Raw genomic sequence first — 23302 nt, 5'->3', positions numbered from 1 at the left:
TCCTCCTAAGTCGAGTCACGTTTCAATGGAAACGACAGGATTTAGTTTTGGGATACGAGTATCTCCTTTCCGATGCACTAGTCATTCTTTACCTCAACGCTCGCTCCCTCACATTGACGAATTAACACAGAAATTGAGTCGCTATGAAATACTATGTGCTCAATGACTTCTCCTCCTAAATCGAGTCACGTTTCAATGGAAACGACAGGATTTAGTTTTGGGATACGAGTATTTCCTTTCCGATGCACTGTTCCCACTTTACTACATCCCTCGCACCCTCACATGAATAATTAACACAGAAATTGCGTCGCTATGATATACTATGTGCTCAATGACTTCTCCTCCTAAATCGAGTCACGTTTCAATGGAAACGACAGGATTTAGTTTTGGGATACGAGTATCTCCTTTCCGATGCACTGTTCCCGCTTTACTACATCCCTCGCTCCCTCACATGAATAATTAACACAGAAATTGCGTCGCTATGAAATACAATGTGCTCAATGACTTCTCTTCCTTAATCGAGTCACGTTTCAGTGGAAACGACAGGATTTAGTTTTGGGATACGAGTATCTCCTTTCTGATGCACTATTCATTCTTTACCTCAACGCTCGCTCCCTCGCATTGACGAATTAACACAGAAATTGCGTCGCTATGAAATACAATGTGCTGAATGACTTCTCCTCCTAAATCGAGTCACGTTTCAATGGAAACGACAGGATTTAATATTGGGATACGAGTATCTCCTTTCCGATGCACTGTTCCCACTTTACTACATCTTTCGCTCCCTCACATGAATAATTAACACAGAAATTGCGACGCTATGAAATACTATGTGCTCAATGACTTCTCCTCCTAAATCGAGTCACGTTTCAATGGAAACGACAGGATTTAGTTTCGGGATACGAGTAACTCCTTTCCGATGCACTATTCGTTCTTTACCTCTTCGCTCGCTCCCTCACATTGACGAATTAACACAGAAATTGCGTCGCTATGAAATACTGTGGGTTCTATGACTTCTCCTTCCAAATCGTGTAACGGTTTTATGGAAACGACAGGATTGAGTTTTGGGACACGAGTACCTCCTTTCCGATGCACTGTTCCCACTTTACTACTTCCTTCGCTCCCTCACATGAATAATTAACACAGAAATTATGTCGTTATGAAATACTATGTGCTCAATGACTTCTCCTCCTAAATCGAGTCACGTTTCAATGGAAACGACAGGATTTAGTTTTGGGATACGAGTATCTCCTTTCCGATGCACTGTTCCCACTTTACTTTATCCCTCGCTCCCGCACATGAATAATTAACACAGAAATTGCGTCGCTATGAAATACAATGTGTTCAATGACTTCTCCTCATAAATCGAGTCACGTTTCAATGGAAACGACAGGATTTAGTTTTGCGACACGATTATCTCCTTTCCGATGCACTGTTCCCACTTTACTACATCCCTCGCTCCCTCACATGAATAATTAACACAGAAATTGCGTCGCTATGAAATACTATGTGCTAAATGACTTCACCTCCTAAATCGAGTCACGTTTCAATCGAAACGACATGATTTAGTTTTGGGATACGAGTAACTCCTTTCCGATGCGCTATTCATTCTTTAACTCAACGCTCGCTCCCTCACATTGACGAATTAACATAGAAATTGCGTCGCTATGAAATACTATGGGTTCTATGACTTCTCCTTCTAAATCGTGTAACGTTTCGATGGAAACGACAGGATTGAGTTTTTCGGGACACGAGTATCTCCTTTCCGATGCACTGTTCCCACTTTACTACATCCCTCGCTCACTCACATGAATAATTAACACAGAAATTGCGTCGCTATGAAATACTATGTGCTCAATGACTTCTCCTCCTAAATCGAGTCACGTTTCAATGGAAACGACAGGATTTAGTTTTAGGATACGAGTATCTCCTTTCTGATGCACTGTTCCCACTTTACTACATCCCTCGCTCCCTCACATGAATAATTAACACATAAATTGCGTCGCTATGATATACTACGTGCTCAATGACTTCTCCTCCTAAATCGAGTCACGTTTCAATGGAAACGACAGGATTTAGTTTTGGGATACGAGTAACTCCTTTCCGATGCACTATTCATTCTTTACCTCAACGCTCGCTCCCTCACATTGACGAATTAACACAGAAATTGCGTCGCTATGAAATACTATGTGCTCTATGACTTCTCCCCCTAAATCGAGTCACGTTTCTATGGAAGCGACAGGATTGAGTTTTGGGACATGAGTAACTCCTTTCCGATGCACTGTTCCCACTTTACTACATCCCTAGCTCCCTCACATGAATAATTAACACAGAAATTGCGTCGCTATGAAATACTATCTGCTCAATGACTTCTCCTCCTAAATCGAGTCACGTTTCAATGGAAACGACAGGATTTAGTTTTGGGATATGTGTATCTCCTTTCCGAAGCACTGTTCCCACTTTACTACATCCCTCGCTCCCTCACATGAATAATTAACACAGAAATTGCGCCGCTATGAAATACTATGTGCTCAATGACTTCTCCTCCTAAATCGAGTCACGTTTCAATGGAAACGACAGGATTTAGTTTTGGGATACGAGTATCTCCTTTCCGATGCACTATTCATTCTTTACCTCCACGCTCGCTCCCTCACATTGACGAATTAACACAGAAATTGCGTCGCTATGAAATACTATGGGTTCTTTGACTTCTCTTTCTAAATCGTGTAACGTATCTATGGAAACGACAGGATTGAGTCTTGGGACACGAGTATCTCCTTTCCGATGCACTGTTCCCACTTTACTACATCCCTCGCTCCCTCACATGAATAATTAACACAGAAATTGCGTCGCTATGAAATACTATGGGCTCAATGACTTCTCCTCCTAAATCGAGTCACGTTTCAATATAAACGACAGGGTTTAGTTTTGGGATACGAGTATCTCCTTTCCGATGCACTATTCATTCTTTACCTCAACGCTCGCTCCCTCACATTGACGAATTAACACAGTAATTGCGTCGCTATGAAATACTATGGGTTCTATGACTTCTCCTTCTAAATCGTGTAACGTTTCTAGGGAAACCACAGGATTGAGTTTTGTAACACGAGTATCTCCTTTCCGATGCACTGTTCCCACTTCACTACATCCCTCGCTCCCTCACATGAATAATTGGCACAGAAATTGCGTCGCTATGAAATACTATGTGCTCAATGACTTCTCCTCCTAAATTGAGTCACGTTTCAATGAAAACGACAGGATTTAGTTTTGGGATACGAGTAACTCCTTTCCGATGCACAATTCATTCTTTTCCTCAACGCTCGCTCGCTAACATAGACGAATTAACACAGAAATGGCGTCGCTATGATATATTATGTGCTCAATTACTCCTCCTCCTAAATCGAGTCACGTTTCAATGGAAACGACAGGATTTAGTTTTGGGATACGAATATCTCCTTCCCGATGCACTGTTCCCACTTTACTACATCCCTCGCCCCCTCACATGAATAATTAACACAGAAATTGCGTCGCTATGAAATACTATGTGCTCAATGACTTCTCCTCCTAAATCGAGTCACGTTTCAATGGAAACGACAGGATTTAGTTTTGGGATACGAGTATCTCCTTTCTGATGCACTATTCATTCTTTACCTCAACGATCGCTCCCTCACAATGACGAATTAACACAGAAATTGCGTCGCTATGAAATACAATGTGCTCAATGACTTCTTCTCCTAAATCGAGTCACGTTTCAATGGAAACAACAGGATTTAGTTTTGGGATACGTGTATATCCTTTCCGATGCACTGTTCCCACTTTACTACATCCCTCGCTCCCTCACATGAATAATTAACACAGAAATTGCGTCGCTATGAAATACTATGTGCCCAATGACTTCTCCTTCTAAATCGTGTTTCTATGGAAACGACAGGATTGAGTTTTCGGACACGAGTATCTCCTTTCCGATGCACTGTTCCCACTTTACTACATCCCTCGCTCCCTCACATGAATAATTAACACACAAATTGCGTCGCTATGAAATACTATGTGCTCACTGACTTCTCCTCCTAAATCGAGTCACGTTTCAATGGAAATGACAGGGTTTAGTTTTGGGATACGAGTATCTCCTTTCCGATGCACTGTTCCCACACTACTACATCCCTCGCTCCTTCACATGAATAATTAACACAGAAATTGCGTCGCTATGAAATACAATGTGCTCAATGACTTCTCCTCCTAATTCGAGTCACGTTTCAATGGAAACGACAGGATTTAGTTTTCGGATACGAGTAACTCCATTCCGATGCACTATTCATTCTTTACCTCAACGCTCGCTCCCTCACATTGACGAATTAACACAGAAATTGCGTCGCTATGAAATACTATGGGTTCTTTGACTTCTCCTTCTAAATCGTGTAACGTTTCTGTGGAAACGACAGGATTTAGTTTTGGGACACGAGGATCTCCATTCCGATGCACGGTTCCCACTTTACTACATCCCTCGCTCCTTCACATGAATAATTAACACAGAAATTGCGTCGCTATGAAATACAATGTGCTCAATGACTTCTCCTCCTAAATCGAGTCACGTTTCAATGGAAACGACAGGATTTAGTCTTGGGATACGAGTATCTCCTTTCCGATGCACTATTCATTCTTTACCTCAACGCTCGCTCCCTCACATTGACGAATTAACACAGAAATTGCGTCGCTATGAAATACTATGGACTCTATGACTTCTCCTTCTAAATCGTGTAACGTTTCTATGGAAACGACAGGATTGAGTTTTGGGACACGAGTATCTCCTTTCCGATGCACTGTTCCCACTTTACTACATCCCTCGCTCCCTCACATGAATAATTAACACAGAAATTGCGTCGCTATGAAATACTATGTGCTCAATGAGTTCTCCTCCTAAATCGAGTCAAGTTTCAATGGAAACGACAGGATTTAGTTTTGGGATACGAGTATCTCCTTTCCGATGCACTGTTCCCACTTTACTACATCCATCGCTCCCTCACATGAGTAATTAACACAGAAATTGCGTCGCTATGAAATACTATGTGCTCACTGACTTCTCCTCCTAAATCGAGTCACGTTTCAATGGAAACGACAGGATTTAGTTTTGGGATACGAGTAACTCCTTTCCGATGCACTGTTCCCACATTACTACATCCCTCGCTCCCTCACATGAATAATTAACACAGAAATTGCGTCGCTATGAAATACAATGTGCTCAATGACTTCTCCTCCTAAATCGAGTCACGTATCAATTTAAACGACAGGATTTAGTTTTGGGATACGAGTATCTCCTTTCCGATGCACCATTCATTCTTTACCTTAACGCTCGCTCCCTCACATTGACGAATTAACACAGAAATTGCGTCGCTATTAAATACCATGTGCTCAATGACTTCTCCTCCTAAATCGAGTCACGTTTCAATGGAAACGACAGGATTTAGTTTTGGGATACGAGTAACTCCTTTCCGATGCACTATTCATTCTTTACCTCAACGCTCGCTCAATCACATTGACGAATTAACACAGAAATTGCGTCGCTATGAACTACTATGTGTTCTATGACTTCTCCTTCTAAATCGTGTAACGTGTCTACGGAAACGACAGGATTGAGTTTTGGGACACGAGTATCTCCTTTCCGATGCAGTGTTCCCACTTTACTACATCCCTCGCTCCCTCACATGAATAATTAACACAGAAATTGCGTCGCTATGAAATACTATGTGCTCAATGACTTCTCCTCCTAAATCGAGACACGTTTCAATGGAAACGACAGGATTTAGTTTTGGGATACGAAAAACTCCTTTCCGATGCACTATGCATTCTTTACCTCAACGCTCGCTCCCTCACATTGACGAATTAACACAGAAATTGCGTCGCAATGAAATACTATGGGTTCTATGACTTCTCCTTCTAAATCGTGTAACGTTTCTATGGAAACGACAGGATTGAGTTTTGGGACACGAGGATCTACATTTCGATGCACTGTTCCCACTTTACTACATCCCTCGCTCTCTCACATGATTAATTAACACAGAAAATGCGTCGCTAAGAAATACAATGTGCTCAATGACTTCTCCTCCTAAATCGAGTCACGTTTCAATGGAAACGGCAGGATTTAATTTTGGGATACGAGTATCTCCTTTCCGATGCACTGTTCCCTCTTTACTACATACCTCGCTCCCTCACATGAATAATTAACACAGAAATTGCGTAGCTATGAAATACTATGTGCTCAATGACTTCTCCTCCTAAATCGAGGCACGTTTCAATGGAAACGACAGGATTTAGTTTTGGGATACGAGTATCTCCTTTCCGATGCACTATTCATTCTTTACCTCAACGCTCGCTCTCTCACATTGACGAATTAACACAGAAAGTGCGTCGCTATGAAATACTATGTGCTCAATGACTTCTCCTCCTAAATCGAGTCACGTTTCAATGGAAACCACAGGATTTAGTTTTGGGATACGAGTATCTCCTTTCCGATGCACTGTTCCCACTTTACTACATCCCTCGCTCCCTCACATAAATAATTAACACAGAAATTGCGTCGCTATAAAATACTATGTGCTCAATGACTTCTCCTACTAAATCGAGCCACGTTTCAATGGAAACGACAGGATTTAGTTTTGGGATACGAGTGTCTCCTTTCCGATGCACTGTTCCCACTTTACTACATCCCTCGCTCCCTCACATAAATAATTAACACAGAAATTGCGTCGCTATAAAATACTATGTGCTCAATGACTTCTCCTACTAAATCGAGTCACGTTTCAATGGATACGGAAGGATTTAGTTTTGGGATACGAGTATCTCCTTTCCGATGCACTGTTCCCACTTTACTACATTCCTCCCTCCCTCAGGTGAATAATTAACACAGAAATTGCGTCGCTATGAAATACTATGTGCTCAATGACATCTCCTACTAAATCGAGTCACGTTTCAATGGAAACGACAGGATTTAGTTTTGGGATACGAGTATCTCCTTTCCGTTGCACTGTTCCCACTTTACTATATCCCTCGCTCCCTCACATGAATAATTAACACAGAAATTCCGTCGGTACGAAATACAATGTGCTCTAAGACTTCTCCTCCTAAGTCGAGTCACGTTTCAATGGAAACGACAGGATTTAGTTTTGGGATACGAGTATCTCCTTTCCGATGCACTAGTCATTCTTTACCTCAACGCTCGCTCCCTCACATTGACGAATTAACACAGAAATTGAGTCGCTATGAAATACTATGTGCTCAATGACTTCTCCTACTAAATCGAGTCACGTTTCAATGGAAACGACAGGATTTAGTTTTGGGATACGAGTGTCTCCTTTTCGATGCACTGTTCCCACTTTACTACATCCCACGCTCCCTCACATGAATAATTAACACAGAAATAGCGTCACTATGAAATTCTATGTGCTCAATGACTTCTCCTCCTAAATCGAGTCATGTTTCTATGGAAACGGCAGGATTTAGTTTTGGGATACGAGTAACTCCTATCCGATGCACTATTCATTCTTTACCTGTACGCTGGCTCCCTCACATTGACGAATTAACACAGAAATTGCGTCGCTATGAAATACTATGGGTTCTATGACTTCTCCTTCTAAATCGTGTAACGTTTCTATGGAAAGGACTGGATTGAGTTTTGGGACACGAGTATCTCCTTTCCGATGCACTTTCCCACTTTACTATATCCCTCGCTCCCTCACATGAATAATTAACACAGAAATTGCGTCGCTATGAAATACTATGTGCTCAATGACTTCTCCTCCTAAGTCGAGTCACGTTTCAATGGAAACGACAGGATTTAGTTTTGGGATACGAGTATCTCCTTTCCGATGCACTAGTCATTTATTACCTCAACTCTCGCTCCCTCACATTGACGAATTAACACAGAAATTGCGTCGCTATGATATACTATGTGCTCAATGACTTCTCCGCCTAAATCGAGTCACGTTTCAATGGAAACGACAGGATTTAGTTTTTGGATACGAGTATCTCCTTTCCGATGCAATGTTCCCACTTTACTTTATCCCTCGCTCCCGCACATGAATTATTAACACAGAAATTGCGTCGCTATGAAATACAATGTGTTCAATGACTTCTCCTCATTAATCGAGTCACGTTTCAATGGAAACGAGAGGATTTAGTTTAGGGATACGAGTAACTCCTTTCCGATGCACTGTTCCCACTTTACTACATCCCTCGCTCCCTCACATGAATAATTAACACAGAAATTGCGTCACTATGAAATACTATGTGCTCAATGACTTCTCCTCCTAAATCGAGTCACGTTTCAATGGAAACGACAGGATTTAGTTTTGGGACACGAGTATCTCCTTTCCGATGCACTGTTCCCACTTTACTACATCCCTCGCTCCCTCACATGAATAATTAACAAAGAAATTGCGTCGCTATGAAATACTATGTGCTCAATGACTTCACCTCCTAAATCGAGTCACGTTTCAATCGAAACGACAGGATTTAGTTTTGGGATACGAGTAACTCCTTTCCGATGCGCTATTCATTCTTTAACTCAACGCTCGCTCCCTCACATTGACGAATTAACATAGAAATTGCGTCGCTATGAAATACTATGGGTTCTATGACTTCTCCTTCTAAATCGTGCAACGTTTCGATGGAAACGACAGGATTGAGTTTTTCGGGACACGAGTATCTCCTTTCCGATGCACTGTTCCCACTTTACTACATCCCTCGCTCACTCATATGAATAATTAACACAGAAATTGCGTCGCTATAAAATACTATGTGCTCAATGACTTCTCCTCCTAAATCGAGTCACGTTTCAATGGAAACGACAGGACTTAGTTTTGGGATACGAGTATCTCCTTTCTGATGCACTGTTCCCACTTTACTACATCCCTCGCTCCCTCACATGAATAATTAACACATAAATTGCGTCGCTATGATATACTACGTGCTCAATGACTTCTCCTCCTAAATCGAGTCACGATTCAATGGTAACGACAGGATTTAGTTTTGGGATACGAGTAACTCCTTTCCGATGCACTATTCATTCTTTACCTCAACGCTCGCTCCCTCACATTGACGAATTAACACAGAAATTGCGTCGCTATGAAATACTATGTGCTCTATGACTTCTCCCCCTAAATCGAGTCACGTTTCTATGGAAGCGACAGGATTGAGTTTTGGGACATGAGTATCTCCTTTCCGATGCACTGTTCCCACTTTACTACATCCCTCGCACCCTCACATGAATAATTAACACAGAAATTGCGTCGCTATGATATACTATGTGCTCAATGACTTCTCCTCCTAAATCGAGTCACGTTTCAATGGAAACGACAGGATTTAGTTTTGGGATACGAGTATCTCCTTTCCGATGCACTGTTCCCACTTTACTACATCCCTCGCTCCCTCACATGAATAATTAACACAGAAATTGCGTCGCTATGAAATACAATGTGCTCAATGACTTCTCCTCCTTAATCGAGTCACGTTTCAGTGGAAACGACAGGATTTAGTTTTGGGATACGAGTATCTCCTTTCCGATGCACTATTCATTCTTTACCTCAACGCTCGCTCCCTCGCATTGACGAATTAACACAGAAATTGCGTCGCTATGAAATACAATGTGCTCTATGACTTCTCCTCCTAAATCGAGTCACGTATCAATGGAAACGACAGGATTTAATATTGGGATACGAGTATCTCCTTTCCGATGCACTGTTCCCACTTTACTACATCTTTCGCTCCCTCACATGAATAATTAACACAGAAATTGCGTCGCTATGAAATACTATGTGCTCAATGACTTCTCCTCCTAAATCGAGTCACTTTTCAATGGTAACGACAGGATTTAGTTTCGGGATACGAGTAACTCCTTTCCGATGCACTACTCGTTCTTTACCTCAACGCTCGCTCCCTCACATTGACGAATTAACACAGAAATTGCGTCGCTATGAAATACTGTGGGTTCTATGACTTCTCCTTCCAAATCGTGTAACGGTTCTATGGACACGACAGGATTGAGTTTTGGGACATGAGTACCTCCTTTCCGATGCACTGTTCCCACTTTACTACTTCCTTCGCTCCCTCACATGAATAATTAACACAGAAATTATGTCGTTTTGAAATACTATGTGCTCAATGACTTCTCCTCCTAAATCGAGTCACGTTTCAATGGAAACGACAGGATTTAGTTTTGGGATACGAGTATCTCCTTTCCGATGCACTGTTCCCACTTTACATTATCCCTCGCTCCCGCACATGAATTATTAACACAGAAATTGCGTCGCTATGAAATACAATGTGTTCAATGACTTCGCCTCATAAATCGAGTCACGTTTCAATGGAAACGACAGGATTTAGTTTTGGGATACGAGTAACTCCTTTCCGATGCACTGTTCCCACTTTACTACATCCCTCGCACCCTCACATGAATAATTAACACAGAAATTGCGTCGCTATGGAATACTATGTGCTCAATGACTTCTCCTCCTAAATCGAGTCACGTTTCAATGGAAACGACAGGATTTAGTTTTGGGACACGAGTATCTCCTTTCCGATGCACTGTTCCCACTTTACTACATCCCTCGCTCCCTCACATGAATAATTAACACAGAAATTGCGTCGCTATGAAATACTGTGTGCTCAAAGACTTCACCTCCTAAATCGAGTCACGTTTCAATCGAGATGACAGGATTTAGTTTTGGGATACGAGTAACTCCTTTCCGATGCGCTATTCATTCTTTAACTCAACGCTCGCTCCCTCACATTGACGAATTAACATAGAAATTGCGTCGCTATGAAATACTATGGGGTCTATGACTTCTCCTTCTAAATCGTGTAACGTTTCGATGGAAACGACAGGATTGAGTTTTGGGACACGAGTATCTCCTTTCCGGTGCACTGTTCCCACTTTACTACATCCCTCGCTCCCTCACATAAATAATTAACACAGAAATTGCGTCCCTATGAAATACTATGTGCTCAATGACTTCTCCTCCTAAATCGAGTCACGTTTCAATATAAACGACAGGATTTAGTTTTGGGATACGAGTAACTCCTTTCCGATGCACAATTCATTCTTTTCCTCAACGCTCGCTCCCTAACAATGACGAATTAACACAGAAATGGCGTCGCTATGATATATTATGTGCTCAATTACTCCTCCTCCTAAATCGAGTCACGTTTCAATGGAAACGACAGGATTTAGTTTTGGGATACGAGTATCTCCTTCCCGATGCACTGTTCCCACTTTACTACATCCCTCGCTCCCTCACATGAATAATTAACACAGAAATTGCGTCGCAATGAAATACTATGTGCTCAATGACTTCTCCTCCTAAATCGAGTCACGTTTCAATGGAAACGACAGGATTTAGTTTAGGGATACGAGTATCTCCTTTCCGATGCACTATTCATTCTTTACCTCAACGCTCGCTCCCTCACAATGACGAATTAACACAGAAATTGCGTCGCTATGAAATACAATGTGCTCAATGACTTCTCCTCCTAAATCGAGTCACGTTTCAATGGAAACAACAGGATTTAGTTTTGGGATACATGTATATTCTTTCCGATGCACTGTTCTCACTTTACTACATCCCTCGCTCCCTCACATGAATAATTAACACAGAAATTGCGTCGCTATGAAATACTATGTGCTCAATGACTTCTCCTTCTAAATCGTGTTTCTATGGAAACGACAGGATTGAGTTTTCGGACACGAGTATCTCCTTTCCGATGCACTGTTCCCACTTTACTACATCCCTCGCTCCCTCACATGAATAATTAACACAGAAATTGCGTCGCTATGAAATACTATGTGCTCAATGACTTCTCCTCCTAAATGGAGTCACGTTTCAATGGAAACGACTGGATTTAGTTTTGGGATACGAGTAACTCCTTTCCGATGCACTATTCATTCTTTACCATAACGCTCGCTCCCTCACATTGACGAATTAACACAGAAATTGCGTCGCTATGAAATACAACGTGCTCAATGACTTCTCCTCCTAAATCGACTCACGTTTCAATGGAAACGGCAGGATTTAGTTTTGGGATACGAGTATCTCCTTTCCGATGCACTGTTCCCACTTTACTACATTCCTCCCTCCCTCAGGTGAATAATTAACACAGAAATTGCGTCGCTATGAAATACTATGTGCTCAATGACTTATCCTCCTAAATCGAGTCACGTTTCAATGGAAACGACAGGATTTAGTTTTAGGATACGAGTATCTCCTTTCCGTTGCACTGTTCCCACTTTACTATATCCCTCGCTCCTTCACATGAATAATTAACACAGAAATTCCGTCGGTACGAAATACAATGTGCTCAATGACTTCTCCTCCTAAGTCGAGTCACGTTTCAATGGAAACGACAGGATTTAGTTTTGGGATACGAGTATCTCCTTTCCGATGCAGTAGTCATTCTTTACCTCAACGCTCGCTCCCTCACATTGACGCATTAACACAGAAATTGCGTCGCTATGAAATACTAGGTGCTCAATGACTTCTCCTCCTAAATAGAGTCACGTTTCAATGGAAACGACAGGATTTAGTTTTGGGATACGAGTATCTCCTTTCCGAAGCACTGTTCCCACTTTACTACATCCCTCGCACCCTCACATGAATAATTAACACAGAAATTGCGTCGCTATGATATACTATGTGATCAATGACTTCTCCTCCTAAATCGAGTCACGTTTCAATGGAAACGACAGGATTTAGTTTTGGGATACGAGTATCTCCTTTCCGATGCACTGTTCCCACTTTACTGAATCCCTCGCTCCCTCACATGAATAATTAACACAGAGAGTGCGTCGCTATGAAATACAATGTGCTCAATGACTTCTCCTCCTTAATCGAGTCACGTTTCAGTGGAAACGACAGGTTTTAGTTTTGGGATACGAGTATCTCCTTTCCGATGCACTATTCATTCTTTACCTCAACGCTCGCTCCCTCGCATTGACGAATTAACACAGAAATTGCGTCGCTATGAAATACAATGTGCTCAATGACTTCTCCTCCTAAATCGAGTCACGTTTCAATGGAAACGACAGGATTTAATATTGGGATACGAGTATCTCCTTTCCGATGCACTGTTCCCACTTTACTACATCTTTCGCTCCCTCACATGAATAATTAACACAGAAATTGCGTCGCTATGAAATACTATGTGCTCAATGACTTCTCCTCCTAAATCGAGTCACGTTTCAATGGAAACGACAGGATTTAGTTTCGGGATACGAGTAACTCCTTTCCGATGCACTATTCGTTCTTTACCTCAACGCTCGCTCCCTCACATTGACGAATTTACACAGAAATTGCGTCGCTATGAAATACTGTGGGTTCTATGACTTCTCCTTCCAAATCGTGTAACGGTTCTATGGAAACGACAGGATTGAGTTTTGGGACACGAGTACCTCCTTTCCGATGCACTGTTCCCACTTTACTACTTCCTTCGCTCCCTCACATGAATAATTAACACAGAAATTATGTCGTTATGAAATACCATGTGCTCAATGACTTCTCCTCCTAAATCGAGTCACGTTTCAATGGAAACGACAGGATTTAGTTTTCGGATACGAGTATCTCCTTTCCGATGCACTGTTCCCACTTTACTTTATCCCTCGCTCCCGCACATGAATAATTAACACAGAAATTGCGTCGCTATGAAATACAATGTGTTCAATGACTTCTCCTCATAAATCGAGTCACGTTTCAATGGAAACGAGAGGATTTAGTTTTGGGATACGAGTAACACCTTTCCGATGCACTGTTCCCACTTTACTACATCCCTCGCTCCCTCACATGAATAATTAACACAGAAATTGCGTCGCTATGAAATACTATGTGCTCAATGACTTCTCCTCCTAAATCGAGTCACGTTTCAATGGAAACGACAGGATTTAGTTTTGGGACACGAGTATCTCCTTTCCGATGCACTGTTCCCACTTTACTACATCCCTCGCTCCCTCACATGAATAATTAACACAGAAATTCCGTCGCTATGAAATACTATGTGCTCAATGACTTCACCTCCTAAATCGAGTCACGTTTCAATCGAAACGACAGGATTTAGTTTTGGGATACGAGTAACTCCTTTCCGATGCGCTATTCATTCTTTAACTCAACGCTCGCTCCCTCACATTGACGAATTAACATAGAAATTGCGTCGGTATGAAATACTATGGGTTCTATGACTTCTCCTTCTAAATCGTGTAACGTTTCGATGGAAACGACAGGATTGAGTTTTTCGGGACACGAGTATCTCCTTTCCGATGCACTGTTCCCACTTTACTACATCCCTCGCTCACTCACATGAATAATTAACACAGAAATTGCGTCGCTATGAAATACTATGTGCTCAATGACTTCTCTTCCTAAATCGAGTCACGTTTCAATGGAAACGACAGGATTTAGTTTTGGGATACGAGTATCTCCTTTCTGATGCACTATTCATTCTTTACCTCAACGCTCGCTCCCTCACATTGACGAATTAACACAGAAATTGCGTCGCTATGAAATACGAGGGTCAGTCAAAAAGTAATGCCTCCTATTTTTTTTCTACGTTTAATTGTCAGGAAATTTAAATGCAATTACATAGGTTGAAAACCACAACATTGAGGATCATTTTGTCATTTTTTAATGTAATCTCCGCCCATCTCTACAGTTTTGGTCCATCTTTGAACAAGGGCATGTATCCCAGCACGGTAAAAATCACAGCTCTGCTTCCTAAGCCATTGACGCACAGATGTTTTGACGGCCTCCTCAACTTCAAAATGAATCCCACGATGAGCTTCTTTTAGTGGCCCGAACAGATGGAAGTCTGATGGTGCCAGATCAGGGCTGTATGGGGGATGAGGCAAAACTTCCCATCCAATTTTGACAATCTCGTCAGAGGTGTGACGACTGGTGTGTGGTCTTGCATTGTCATGCAAAAGAAGAACATCTGCCATTGATTTTGTTGGGCGAACTCGCTGAAGACGTGCTTTAAGTTTGTTGAGGGTTGTGACGTATTGAACAGAATTTATTGTGCATCCCTGCTCCAAAAAATCAACCAGAATCACACCCTCTGTATCCCAGAAAACTGTTGCCATAACTTTCCCTGCCGATCGCACAGTTTTGAATTTTTTCTTCCTCGGCGAGCTTGTGTGACGCCACTCCATTGACTGCCTCTTTGATTCGGGTTCAAAAAAATGCACCCATGTTTCGTCCCCGGTCACAATTTTTTTCAGAAACTCATCTCCCTCCAAACGGAAGCGCTGCAAGTGTTGGGAGGCTATTGTTTTCCTTGCCTCTTTATTCTGATCGGTTAACATTCTTGGAACCCACCGTGCACAAACTTTTGAGTACTCCAATTGTTTAATAATCGTGATCACACCGCCTTTACTAAGAGAAATAATGCGACACACTTCATCTGCAGTCACCCGACGGTCACCACGAATGATGTCATCAACTTGCTGAATGTTGTGTGGAGTCACTGCACTCACCGGCCTGCCGCTCCGCTTTTCGTCAGTCAACGGTGTTTGCCCTTCAGCTTCCTTACAACGACGAACCCATCGTCTAACAGTGCTGACATCCACTGTCACAACGCCATACACCTTCTTCAGTCTTTCATGAATGCGTATGGGCGTTTCACCTTCTGCATTCAAGAATTCAATCACACAACGCTGTCTCAAACGAACATCGATGTCGGCCATCTTACAAACTTCTGCTGTGCTGCCACCTGTTGACACAGAAAGTTACTACTGCAGTGGATTGCAGAAGAAGGTTTGAGGAATGGCGCCAAATTCAAATTTTTCACTTAACTTAATTTCTTTAAGTAGAAAAAAAATGGGAGGCATTACTTTTTGACCGACCCTCGTACTATGTGCTCTATGACTTCTCCCCCTAAATCGAGTCACGTTTCTATGGAAGCGACAGGATTGAGTTTTGGGACATGAGTATCGCCTTTCCGATGCACTGTTCCCACTTTACTACATCCCTCGCTCCCTCACATGAATAATTAACACAGAAATTGCGTCGCTATGAAATACTATGTGTTCTATGACTTCTCCTTCTAAATCGTGTAACGTTTCGATGGAAACGACAGGATTGAGTTTTTCGGGACACGAGTATCTCCTTTCCGATGCACTGTTCCCACTTTACTACATCCCTCGCTCACTCACATGAATAATTAACACAGAAATTGCGTCGCTATGAAATACTATGTGCTCAATGACTTCTCCTCCTAAATCGAGTCACGTTTCAATGGAAACGACAGGATTTAGTTTTGGGATACGAGTAACTCCTTTCCGATGCACAATTCATTCTTTTCCTCAACGCTCGCTCCCTAACATTGACGAATTAACACAGAAATGGCGTCGCTATGATATATTATGTGCTCAATTACTCCTCCTCCTAAATCGAGTCACGTTTCAATGGAAACGACAGGATTTAGTTTTAGGATACGAGTATCTCCTTCCCGATGCACTGTTCCCACTTTACTACATCCCTCGCTCCCTCACATGAATAATTAACACAGAAATTGCGTCGCTATGAAATACTATGTGCTCAATGACTTCTCCTCCTAAATTGAGTCACGTTTCAATGGAAACGACAGGATTTAGTTTTGGGATACGAGTATCTCCTTTCCGATGCACTATTCATTCTTTCCCTCAACGCTCGCTCCCTCACAATGACGAATTAACACAGAAATGGCGTCGCTATGAAATACAATGTGCTCAATGACTTCTCCTCCTAAATCGAGTCACGTTTCAATGGAAACAACAGGATTTAGTTTTGGGATACGTGTATATCCTTTCCGATGCACTGTTCCCACTTTACTACATCCCTCGCTCCCTCACATGAATAATTAACACAGAAATTGCGTCGCTATGAAATACTATGTGCTCAATGACTTCTCCTTCTAAATCGTGTTTCTATGGAAACGACAGGATTGAGTTTTCGGACACGAGTATCTCCTTTCCGATGCACTGTTCCCACTTTACTACATCCCTCGCTCCCTCACATGAATAATTAACACACAAATTGCGTCGCTATGACATACTATGTGCTCAATGACTTCTCCTCCTAAATCGAGTCACGTTTCAATGGAAATGACAGGGTTTAGTTTTGGGATACGAGTATCTCCTTTCCGATGCACTGTTCCCACATTACTACATCCCTCGCTCCTTCACAAGAATAATTAACACAGAAATTGCGTCGCTATGAAATACTATGTGCTCAATGACTTCTCCTCCTAAATCGAGTCACGTTTCAATGGAAACGACAGGATTTAGTTTTGGGATACGAGTAACTCCTTTCCGATGCACTATTCATTCTTTTCCTCAACGCTCGCTCCCTCACATTGACGAATTAACACAGAAATTGCGTCGCTATGAAATACTATGTGCTCAATGACTTCTCCTCCCAAATCGAGTCACGTATCAATGGAAACGACAGGATTTAGTTTTGGGATACGAGTATCTCCTTTCCGATGCACTGTTCCCACTTTACTACATCCGTCGCTCCCTCACATGAATAATTAACACAGAAATTGCGTCGCTATGAAATACTATGTGCTCAATGACTTCTCCTCCTAAATCGAGTCACGTTTCAATGGAAACGACAGGATTCAGTTTTGGGATACGAGTATCTCCTTTCCGATGCACTATTCATTCTTTACCTCCACGCTCGCTCCCTCACAATGACGAATTAACACAGAAATTGCGTCGCTATGAAATACTATGGGTTCTATGACTTCTCCTTCTAAATCGTGTAACGTTTCTATAGAAACGACAGGATTGAGTTTTGGGACACGAGTATCTCCTTTCCGATGCACTGTTCCCACTTTACTACATCCCTCGCTCCCTCACATGAATAATTAACACACAAATTGCGTCGCTATGAAATACTATGTGCTCAATGACTTCTCCTCCTAAATCGAGTCACGTTTCAATGGAAACGACAGGGTTTAGTTTTGGGATACGAGTATCCCCTTTCCGATGCACTATTCATTCTTTACCTCAACGCTCGGTCCCTCACATTGACGAATTAACACAGAAATTGGGTAGCTATGAAATACTGTGGGTTCTATGACTTCTCCTTCTAAATCGTGTAACGTTTCTATGGAAACGACAGGATTGAGTTTTGGGACACGAGTATCTCCTTTCCGATGCACTGTTCCCACTTTACTACATCCCTCGCTCCCTCACATGAGTAATGGACACAGAAATTGCGTCGCTATGAAATACTATGTGCTCAATGACTTCTCCTCCTAAATCGAGTCACGTTTCAATGGAAACGACAGGATTTAGTTTTGGGATACGAGTAACTCCTTTCCGATGCACTATTCATTCTTTTCCTCAACGCTCGCTCCCTCACATTGACGAATTAACACAGAAATTGCGTCGCTATGAAATACTATGTGCTCAATTACTCTTCCTCCTAAATCGAGTCACATTTCAATGGAAACGACAGGATTTAGTTTTGGGATACGAGTATCTCCTTCCCAATGCACTGTTCCCACTTTACTACATCCCTCGCTCCCTCACATGAATAATTAACACAGAAATTGCGTCGCTACGAAATACTATGCGCTCAATGACTTCTCCTCCTAAATCGAGTCACGTTTCAATGGAAACGACAGGATTTAGTTTTGGGATACGAGTATCTCCTTTCCGATGCACTATTCATTCTTTACCTCAACGCTCGCTCCCTCACAATGACGAATTAACACAGAAATTGCGTCGCTATGAAATACAATGTGCTTAATGACTTCTCCTCCTAAATCGAGTCACGTTTCAATGGAAACAACAGGATTTAGTTTTGGGATATGAGTATATCCTTTCCGATGCACTGTTCCCACTTTACTACATCCCTCGCTCCCTCACATGAATAATTAACACAGAAACTGCGTCGCTATGAAATACAACGTGCTCAATGACTTCTCCTCCTAAATCGAGTCACGTTTCAATGGAAACGGCAGGATTTAGTTTTGGGATAGGAGTATCTCCTTTCCGATACACTGTTCCTACTTTACTACATTCCTCCCTCCCTCAGGTGAATAATTAACACAGAAATTGCGTCGCTATGAAATACTATGTGCTCAATGACTACTCCTCCTAAATCGAGTCACGTTTCAATGGAAACGACAGGATTTAGTTTTGGGATACGAGTATCTCCTTTCCGTTGCACTGTTCCCACTTTATCATATCCCTCGCTCCCTCACATGAATAATTAACACAAAAATTCCGTCGGTACGAAATACAATGTGCTCAATGACTTCTCCTCCTAAGTCGAGTCACGTTTCAATGGAAACGACAGGATTTAGTTTTGGGATACGAGTATCTCCTTTCCGATGCACTATTCATTCTTTACCTCAACGCTCGCTCCCTCGCATTGACGAATTAACACAGAAATTGCGTCGCTATGAAATACAATGTGCTCAATGACTTCTCCTCCTAAATCGAGTCACGTTTCAAAGAAAACGACAGGATTTAGTTTTGGGATACGAGTATCTCCTTTCCGACGCACTGTTCCCACTTTACTACATCCCTCGCTCCCTCACATGAATAATTAACACAGAAATTGCGTCGCTCTGAAATACTATGTACTCAATGACTTCTCCTCCTAAATCGAGTCACGTTTCAATGGAAACGACAGGATTTAATATTGGGATACAAGTATCTCCTTTCCGATGCACTGTTCCCACTTTACTACATCTTGCGCTCCCTCACATGAATAATTAACACAGAAATTGCGTCGCTATGAAATACTATGTGCTCAATGACTTCTCCTCCTAAATCGAGTCACGTTTCAATGGAAACGACAGGATTTAGTTTCGGGATACGAGTAACTCCTTTCCGATGCACTATTCGTTCTTTACCTCAACGCTCGCTCCCTCACATTGACGAATTAACACAGAAATTGCGTCGCTATGAACTACTGTGGGTTTTATGACTTCTCCTTCCAAATCGTGTAACGGTTCTATGGAAACGACAGGATTGAGTTTTGGGACACGAGTACCTCCTTTCCGATGCACTGTTCCTACTTTACTACTTCCTTCGCTCCCTCACATGAATAATTAACACAGAAATTGTGTCGTTATGAAATACTATGTGCTCAATGACTTCTCCTCCTACATCGAGTCACGTTTCAATGGAAACGACAGGATTTAGTTTTGGGATACGAGTATCTCCTTTCCGATGCACTGTTCCCACTTTACTTTATCCCTCGCTCCCTCACATGAATAATTAACACAGAAATTGCGTCGCTATGAAATGCAATGTGTTCAATGACTTCTCCTCCTTAATCGAGGCACGTTTGAATGGAAACGACAGGATTTAGTTTTGGGATACGAGTAACTCCTTTCCGATGCACTGTTCCCACTTTACTACATCCCTCGCTCCCTCACATGAATAATTAACACAGAAACTGCGTCGCTATGAAATACTATGTGCTCAATGACTTCTCCTCCTAAATCGTGTCACGTTTCAATGGAAACGACAGGATTTAGTTTTGGGACACGAGTATCTCCTTTCCGATGCACTGTTCCCACTTTACTACATCCCTCGCTCCCTCACATGAATAATTAACACAGACATTGCGTCGCTATGAATAACTATGTGCTCAATGACTTCACCTCCTAAATCGAGTCACGTTTCAATCGAAACGACAGGATTTAGTTTTGGGATACGAGTAACTCCTTTCCGATGCGCTATTCATTCTTTAACTCAACGCTCGCTCCCTCACATTGACGAATTAACATAGAAATTGCGTCGCTATGAAATACTATGGGTTCTATGACTTCTCCTTCTAAATCGTGTAACGTTTCGATGGAAACGACAGGATTGAGTTTTTCGAGACACGAGTATCTCCTTTCCAATGCACTGTTCCCACTTTACTACATCCCTCGCTCCCTCACATGAATAATTAACACAGAAATTGCGTCGCTATGAAATACTATGTGCTCAATGACTTCTCCTCCTAAATCGAGTCACGTTTCAATGGAAACGACAGGATTTAGTTTTGGGATACGAGTATCTCCTTTCTGATGCACTGTTCCCACTTTACTACATCCCTCGCTCCCTCTCATGAATAATTAACACATAAATTGCGTCGCTATGAAACACTACGTGCTCAATGACTTCTCCTCCTAAATCGAGTCACGTTTCAATGGAAACGACAGGATTTAGTTTTGGGATACGAGTAACTCCTTTCCGATGCACTGTTCCCACTTTACTACATCCCTCGCTCCCTCACATGAATAATTAACACAGAAATTGCGTCGCTATGAAATACTATGTGCTCTATGACTTCTCCCCCTAAATCGAGTCACGTTTCTATGGAAGCGACAGGATTGAGTTTTGGGACATGAGTATCTCCTTTCCGATGCACTGTTCCCACTTTACTACATCCCTCGCTCCCTCACATGAATAATTAACACAGAAATTGCGTCGCTATGAAATACTATGTGCTCAATGACTTCTCCTCCTAAATCGAGTCACGTTTCAATGGAAACGACAGGATTTAGTTTTGGGATATGTGTATCTCCTTTCCGAAGCACTGTTCCCACTTTACTACATCCCTCGCTCCCTCACATGAATAATTAACACAGAAATTGCGTCGCTATGAAATACTATGTGCTCAATGACTTCTCCTCCTAAATCGAGTCACGTTTCAATGGAAACGACAGGATTTAGTTTTGGGATACGAGTATCTCCTTTCCGATGCACTATTCATTCTTTACCTCCACGCTCGCTCCCTCACATTGACGAATTAACACAAAAATTGCGTCGCTATGAAATACTATGGGTTCTATGACTTCTCCTTCTAAATCGTGTAACGTTTCTATGGAAACGACAGGATTGAGTTTTGGGACACGAGTATCTCCTCTCCGTTGCACTGTTCCCACTTTACTACATCCATTGCTCCCTCACATGAATAATTAACACAGAAATTGCGTCGCTATGAAATACTATGTGCTCAATGACTTCTCCTCCCAAATCGAGTCACGTTTCAATATAAACGACAGGGTTTAGTTTTGGGATACGAGTATCTCCTTTCCGATGCACTATTCATTCTTTACCTCAACGCTCGCTCCCTCACATTGACGAATTAACACAGAAATTGCGTCGCTATGAAATACTATGGGTTCTATGACTTCTCCTTCTAAAGCGTGTAACGTTTCTATGGAAACGACAGGATTGAGTTTTGGGACAGGAGTATCTCCCTTCCGATGCACTGTTCCCACTTTACTACATCCCTCGCGCCCTCACATGAATAATTGACACAGAAATTGCGTCGCTATGAAATACTATGTGCTCAATGACTTCTCCTCCTTAATCGAGTCACGTTTCAATGGAAACAACAGGATTTAGTTTTGGGATACGAGTAACTCCTTTCCGATGCACTATTCATTCTTTTCCTCAACGCTCGCTCCCTCACATTGACGAATTAACACAGAAATTGCGTCGCTATGAAATATTATGTGCTCAATTACTCCTCCTCCTAAATCGAGTCACGTTTCAATGGAAACGACAGGAATTAGTTTTGGGATACGAGTATCTCCTTCCCGATGCACTGTTCCCATTTTACTACATCCCTCGCTCCCTCACATGAATAATTAACACAGAAATTGCGTCGCTATGAAATACTATGTGCTCAATGACTTCTCCACCTAAATCGAGTCACGTTTCAATGGAAACGACAGGATTTAGTTTTGGGATACGAGTATCTCCTTTCCGATGCACTATTCATTCTTTACCTCAACGCTCGCTCCCTCACAATGACGAATTAACACAGAAATTGCGTCGCTATAAAATACAATGTGCTCAATGACTTCTCCTCCTAAATCGAGTCACGTATCAATGGAAACAACAGGATTTAGTTTTGGGATATGTGTATATCCTTTCCGATGCACTGTTCCCACTTTACTACGTCCCTCGCTCCCTCACATGAATAATTAACACAGAAATTGCGTCGCTATGAAATACTATGGGCTCAATGACTTCTCCTTCTAAATCGTGTAACGTTTCTATGGAAACGACAGGATTGAGTTTTGGGACACGAGTATCTCCTTTCCGATGCACTGTTCCCACTTTACTACATCCCTCGCTCCCTCACATGAATAATTAACACAGAAATTGCGTCGCTATGAAATACTATGTGCTCTATGACTTCTCCCCCTAAATCGAGTCACGTTTCTATGGAAGCGACAGGATTGAGTTTTGGGACATGAGTATCTCCTTTCTGATGCACTGTTCCCAGTTTATTACATCCCTCACTCCCTCACATGAATAATT

Source organism: Schistocerca piceifrons, chromosome 5 (assembly GCF_021461385.2).
Source record: "Schistocerca piceifrons isolate TAMUIC-IGC-003096 chromosome 5, iqSchPice1.1, whole genome shotgun sequence".
Classification (NCBI taxonomy): Eukaryota; Metazoa; Arthropoda; class Insecta; order Orthoptera; family Acrididae; genus Schistocerca; species Schistocerca piceifrons.
This window is presented reverse-complemented; position numbering follows the sequence as displayed.